This window comes from Phalacrocorax carbo, chromosome 19 (assembly GCF_963921805.1).
Source record: "Phalacrocorax carbo chromosome 19, bPhaCar2.1, whole genome shotgun sequence".
NCBI classification, from domain to species: domain Eukaryota; kingdom Metazoa; phylum Chordata; class Aves; order Suliformes; family Phalacrocoracidae; genus Phalacrocorax; species Phalacrocorax carbo.
The window spans coordinates 6,604,022-6,610,103 of NC_087531.1; the positions used below are offsets into that span (position 1 = coordinate 6,604,022).

The 6,082-nt window shown below is 53.4% G+C and overlaps 1 long non-coding RNA gene across 1 annotated transcript; it reads left to right on the forward strand.

Annotated features, from left to right (window-relative positions):
• Positions 1-3,425: 3,425 nt before the first annotated feature.
• Positions 3,426-5,439, forward strand: LOC135316332 (uncharacterized). The gene is made up of 2 exons (XR_010375719.1): positions 3,426-4,270; positions 5,281-5,439. It is a non-coding gene; the product is annotated as an uncharacterized LOC135316332 (long non-coding RNA).
• Positions 5,440-6,082: the final 643 nt, after the last annotated feature.

Below are 6,082 nucleotides of genomic sequence, written 5' to 3' on the forward strand. Positions count from 1 at the left end.
CGGCCCACTCCTCCAAGCCATTCCCGCTGGCTGCCCTGTCCCCTTGCCTGAGTGCCTGTGCTTCTCGTGGATGTCCAGAGAGGGGATAGTAAACTGTGGGATGCAGTCAGGGGTCACCATGTGGAGGAAGATGGCCCTGGAGCTCTTGCCCTGGAGCACACGGGGACAGAGCATCCCCTCCCAGAGCGACATGGTGGGACTGACAGGGCTTGCAGGAGCAGCGCTGTGTATTTATGCTCTGCGGCCAGCACTGATTGCTCTCCGCACATGTGACGGCAGCTGCCAGGTCCCTGCACCTGCTGCCTCTGGACCAGCAGCAATTCATCACCCACCCAGGCACAGGGGAGACAGATGGAGGGGGTCGGGCAAGGAGACACTCATCCCCAACCTCTGCTCCTGCCCTCCTGCTCACGTGCAGGGCCACTGGTGCCGGCCAGCTCCCATCACCTGTGAGACAGGAGTGGGGGCACCCGAGGAGAAGACCTGCATGAGTGGTGTGAGCCAGGGCTGCAGTGCCCAGGGTGGGCGGGAGCCATGCGCCAGGAGCAAAAGCAGGTACAGCAAGCGGTGGCCTGCGCAGGATGAGCCACCCTCCACGGGCATCAGGTGAAGCTCAGTGGAAGGGGCAGCCGGAGCTAAGAGCAGGAGACAAACACTTCAGCTCTGTCTAGCAAAACTCCCGTCAGGAAAATCTCCACCTTGGCCCATGCAATTACCCAGAGAAACCAGTAATTTCAACCATTGGGGCCCCCAAGTCCCTCCTACCACCTCTGCTATCACTAGGGCTGTGTGCTGGCTTGTCTCTTGCAGCATCCCCATGTTCCTGTCTATGCTGGGCATGGGGCTGTGGGTGGGAATGGTCCCGGGCAGCCCCCAGGCATCCTCCAGGTGGGAGCATGAAACCTCTCTCCCAGCAGAGCCTCAGCCAAAGGCTGCTTTGTCTTTTCTGCCTCTGCAGCCCAGCAGCAGCAGAGCTGGGTTGTTGCCCTGCCACCCTCCCCTTGGCTAAGCCTCCTCCACTAGCAGGTGGATAACAGCTGCTTTATGTTGGTTCCTGCTCTGCAAATGACGCAGAGAGAAAAAGCAGCTGTTTCTGTGTGGTGCAGGCTCTGTCCCTGCAGCAATGCAGCCTGTTGTAATGAGCCATGTTTTCATCCTGTCCCGCACCAGGAACTGAAGAGGCTTTGCCCTGGGTTTCAGCAGGAACAGGAGCAAGGCCAGGCTTGGTTTGGCACAAAGATGGGTTGGGAGCCTGGACAAGCCCAGGAGATCATCTCAGAGCATCATAAACAGCCACATCCCAGCTCTGCTCAGCAGGGCTCATGTCTGTCCCCCAAATGCATGGCCTGTGGAGGGCTACAAGTAAGATCTGCAATGCTGGGTGTGGGTCCCCGTGTCTGCAGGGTCACCTCTGCCACCAGCTGGATGGAGCAGGGAGGTTAGGGCCTGGTCACCCTGACCCTGTGCCCTTCACCCAGAGGGCAATGCCCACACACCACGCCCGCTCCCCAGGCCTCGCCAGCGTTTGCAACAGGGTGTCTGTTACCTTGCAATGGGGAAAAGTGACACCCAAACACTAAATACCCTTCTCCACTCTAAAACCACCTGCTTGGTAGAAATAACAGCTGAAAATCCCTCCTAACAGTCACAAGGCCCAAATCGGTCAGTGACACAACCCCAGCCCATCTGCACATTGCAGTGCCTGGCTTGGTGAAGCACAGAGCTGGGGGAAGGAGTGACACTGAGATGCACACAGGGGTCAACAGGTCTGTCATCCACATGATGCCCAGCACAGCCTTTGGGTGTACAGTCTGCACAAAGTTAAAACCTCAGAGAGTGCCCAGAGCAGGGGCTGAGAGAATCTGCTGTGAAGCAGCTTCTGGAAGGTGCTTCTGGGGACTCAGCTAAGCCTGTTTTACAAAGGGAGCTTGCATGCATGTACGTTCATGTGCACACAGAACTGCTGGCTAATTGAATCAGGCTGGGGTTTCAAAGAAGCAGGCTTACTCCCTTTCATCCTTATTGACTAAAACAAATCCCAGCTCCCATCTCCATCCCCCAGCGTGGGAGCAAGGGGAGGGCATGGACCAGGGGGGATGTTGAGGGACCTCCCCTCACCTGGGGTTTAACTTCTCCCATCACTGGGGGGGCTCAGTGGGGCAAGCTTTCCAGCATCTTGTTACCCTCTGCCTTCAGCTATTTGCATCAGCACAGGGTGAGGGGAGACATCCCAAATTAGAAGCTTGGTTTAGCAAGTTACAACCCCCTGAGAGGAGACAGGTACCCCAAACTGAGAGAAAATAAATACCTAATTGAGAGCTATCAGCCCTTGAGCAAGGCACTAGGACCAACACTCATACCAAGGGAACGCCTACAGGAGGACATAGGGCTGCCCCACTGATTAATGAGACCGGCAGCTCATCAGTGCAATAAGGAGCAGCTGGGCCAGTAGCTACAAGTAGCTTGAGGGCTGCAGGCTGGGCTAAGCTAGGTTTCTCTCTAGACTAAATTTTTAGGCTTTATGGAGCAGCAAATAAGAGCATATACCAGCTCAGAGCAGGTAAAGATTCTCCAGGTGCTAAAAGGGTTGTTTTTGCTGTGGGTACTGTCAGAGCTGGTGTGGTGGATGTCTGACCTTTCTTTCTCTGTATAGGGGAGGCTGGTTACCTGTAAGGAGCCCTATTCCTTCTTTAGCAGGTTCCTGTGTTGGGTTTTTCAGCTGAGTTTTGTCAAGTACCTGGTAGGTGATGTTCTTGCTGCTGGAGAAGTTTGAGACCAAGGGGTTGGGATGATAAAACCTTGAGACTGGTAGTTCCTTTGGCTTCTCTGCCAGATCATCCTCTCTGCTTTTTCAGTCTCTTCTATCTGCACTGTGTTCTGTGTGCTTGTCCTCTGCTTTTCTCCCCATCCTAGCTTTTGCCCTCTGCCTGGTTTGGTCTTGCCTTGTCCCCCTTCTGCTAATGACTGTTGCAGCATTCATGTGTCTCCCCTTCTCTAGGCCAGGAGAGATGGGAGGTCTCTGGGGCAAGGTACAACCTAAGCGGTCCTGTTTTACCTGGCTGAAGTTGGTCCCAACCTCAGCACCACTCTGGGACACAACAGGGTTTAAGGGTTTCACTGAGGACTTTAAATAGCTGGAAGTTATCACATAGCCTAATGTAGGTTTCTCTTGTCTACAGCTGAAGATCCTTCAGAAAGCATCAGTCTGGGTCTCCACAAGGACTACAAGTCCAATCATTATCAGTAAAGTCTACTCTACCCAGCCTCCTACCAGGCCTGGAGGACTTGCCAAGAAGCACCGGGGGAGACTAACGAGGCTCCTCCTCTCTGTTGTCCCCACCAGGATCCAGAAAATCCTGGGCTACCTACCAGCAGATTGGGGCCAGAGCAACATGCCTAAGGGTAAGAGCTGGGGCTTCCTGGAACACCTGAAGGCTTTGCAGCTAAGGAGCAAACAGCATGACATCAAAACACACTAGATCTGGAGCTCCTGTGCTGGGCAGAAAGCTGGGAAACACATGGATGTATGTGGGGTTTTTTTAAACTATGGTAGGGGTTAGAAGGGACCTCTGGAGATCATCTTGTCCAACCCCCTGCTTGAGTAGGCGGGCTCATTCTGTATGGGCTCTGAATCCTTGCAGAGATCCGAGAAGCTCTGATCAACCCATCTAACAAAGCAAACGAGGAAGTGTGATGTAGCTCTGGAGGAGCAGGAGTCCTGGTTGGTGGTACTGGAGAGGGACCTGCCAGATGATGACTCTGAAGACCTCATATATGAGGTATGACATTCTGGCTGCTGAGCAGATTTGTTCCTTGGGGCTGAGCAATTTGGAGATAATTGCCTTTAGTCTCTGTGCCCCTGGTAGATGGGGAATGTCTACATGAATATGCAGAGGAGCCTGTGCAGGGAGCTGTAAAGAGGTCTCCTTTATTGTACATCCTTTGAGGGCTGCAGACTGTCCAAAGATCACTTGAACATCACATCATCAGTGTCTGAAAAGCGTGGGTGCTCTCCTTGTCCCGTAATGCTGAAGTTTCCCTTTGGTTGATTGTTCCTGCAAAGCAGCACCTCTGTCACCCTTGGCTGTGGCTCCCAGTGCTATCAGGAATGGGGCCAGTGAATCCCTCCTCAGACTGCCTCTTCCCCCCCCCCAGCCCTCAGATGTGGAAACAGATAGTGAGGAATACATGTTCCAGAATGACCACAGGAGACCTGGAGCTTGAAGAGCAGGATGACACCATTATGCTGAAGGAACCATCAGACCTCCAGGTGAGTGGCCCTGCCCTGTGCTGGCTGCAGACTCAGTCTTGGGTATGCTTGCAAACACTGGGCTGGAAGGATGTACTTAAGTCCTTCCCTCAGCTACAGAGGGAGAGGTTTCTGTGGTTACTCAGACTACTCTGAACTTCATGAGATCACTCGGGTCTTGTGCTACCCTTCCACAGGGGTGCAGTCTGACCATGGCCCTGTCTCTGCAGGTGGAGGATGTACAACCTGCTGGGGTTAACAATACCCCAGAGCTGCCGGCTGCAAAGACAGAGCTGGGACCAGAGGATCCAGCTGAGCCCAGCAGTGGGGAAGATACCTTGGATGTTGATAGTGCTGATGGAAAGCCAGAAGATGTGAGCAGTGGGAATGGCAGTGAGCAGAAAGTGGCTGCAGACTGTGATGGCAGCAGCAGTTTGTCACAGTAGGGGGTAAGGACTCCTCTGTGCTGAGCTATAATCCCACCCACCCTCCTTTAGTGTGGAGCAGGAGAGGTGTTACAAGCTCAGAGGTATTTCATCCTGGGAGGATATCCCCAGCCTTTGACACAGCTCTCCCTTCTCTTAGCTGCTAAGTGATCTAGGGAAGGGCTATAGGAGGTCTAGTTCTTTTCCCTCAGTCCCTGTATGCTGTTGATGATGCTGGGTGTGCTCAGTGCTGTGGGCATCTTGTGCCTGTGCCCAGAGCAGCCACCTCTGAACCAGAGCCTCTACCAGCATGTCTGTCATGACTCGCTCACCCAGACATCTTGTGCTTTAAAATGGGGAGGATCTGTGGAAGTCTCCAGTGCTAGCAGCTTCACATGGGGCCTCTCACTGCTCTAGACACATCTGCTGCCAAAGTACTGGTGGATACCCTCCCAATTCCCTTGAAGCTGGTGCTCAGCTGCCTGGCTTGGAGGGAAATGGAAGGTGAGAAGAGGTGCAGGGTGGGTTGGTTTGTACTCAGTGGCTCACACCCCCAGTGTCAATGCTGGCTGGCCAGTTACAGGTTAAATGTTCTGTGTTTTCTAGGGCAAGCAGGGACCCTGACGCAAGGACCTGGACCTCTGCTGTGGCTGCAAAGTGCCTGCTTCTCTGGGGTGACTGTGTCCTTGAGTAAGCTGTCTAGTTAAATGCTATGTTGATATTTTTTGAACTTTCTAATAAAACTACCTTATTTTTTCATGTGAATTGGGAGACAATTGGCTTTCAGTACCTGGAGCTGGCAGGTTCTGCTTGTGCACCAGATGGCATGGATATACTGTTGCAGGGAGCCCAGGGTATGGGGCTGCCAGCTAGGCCTTACCCTCTGATCCCTCCTGTGGAGAGGCTTTTCATGGCTCCTGGGAGGGTGATGACTTTGGGAATGCTGAAGTGTGTGATGGGAAGGAGAGGGGTGCAGGCAGTGGAGCTGCAGACTCAGGCTGAGTAGAGCAGGGTTTCCATGTGGCAGCACTGACCACATGCTGACTGGTCCCCAGATGTCCCTGGGCTGGCTGCAGAGGTGCAGGACAGGTGCCTCAGCAGGATCTCCCTCCACATGCATGACACCTGGAAATATAGGAGTAGCAAGTCTCTGCCCTTGGGCTCCACATGAAGGTGGTTGTCTTATCCCATGTTGTGTAGTAAACACTCAGGTCTTTCATCTCCTTTCTGGCTTCTTTATACCCAGATATTTCTGTATAGAGCACTCTCCCACCACACAGATCCTACAGAGGACCTTGGCTCAGTAGAAGAGTTGAGCAAAGGGTGATTCAGGGTCTGAAAAGGCAGGCTGGGATCAGAAAGTGACTGGAGTGACTTGAGATTGGCCAACACTTGATGTGTTCTTTGG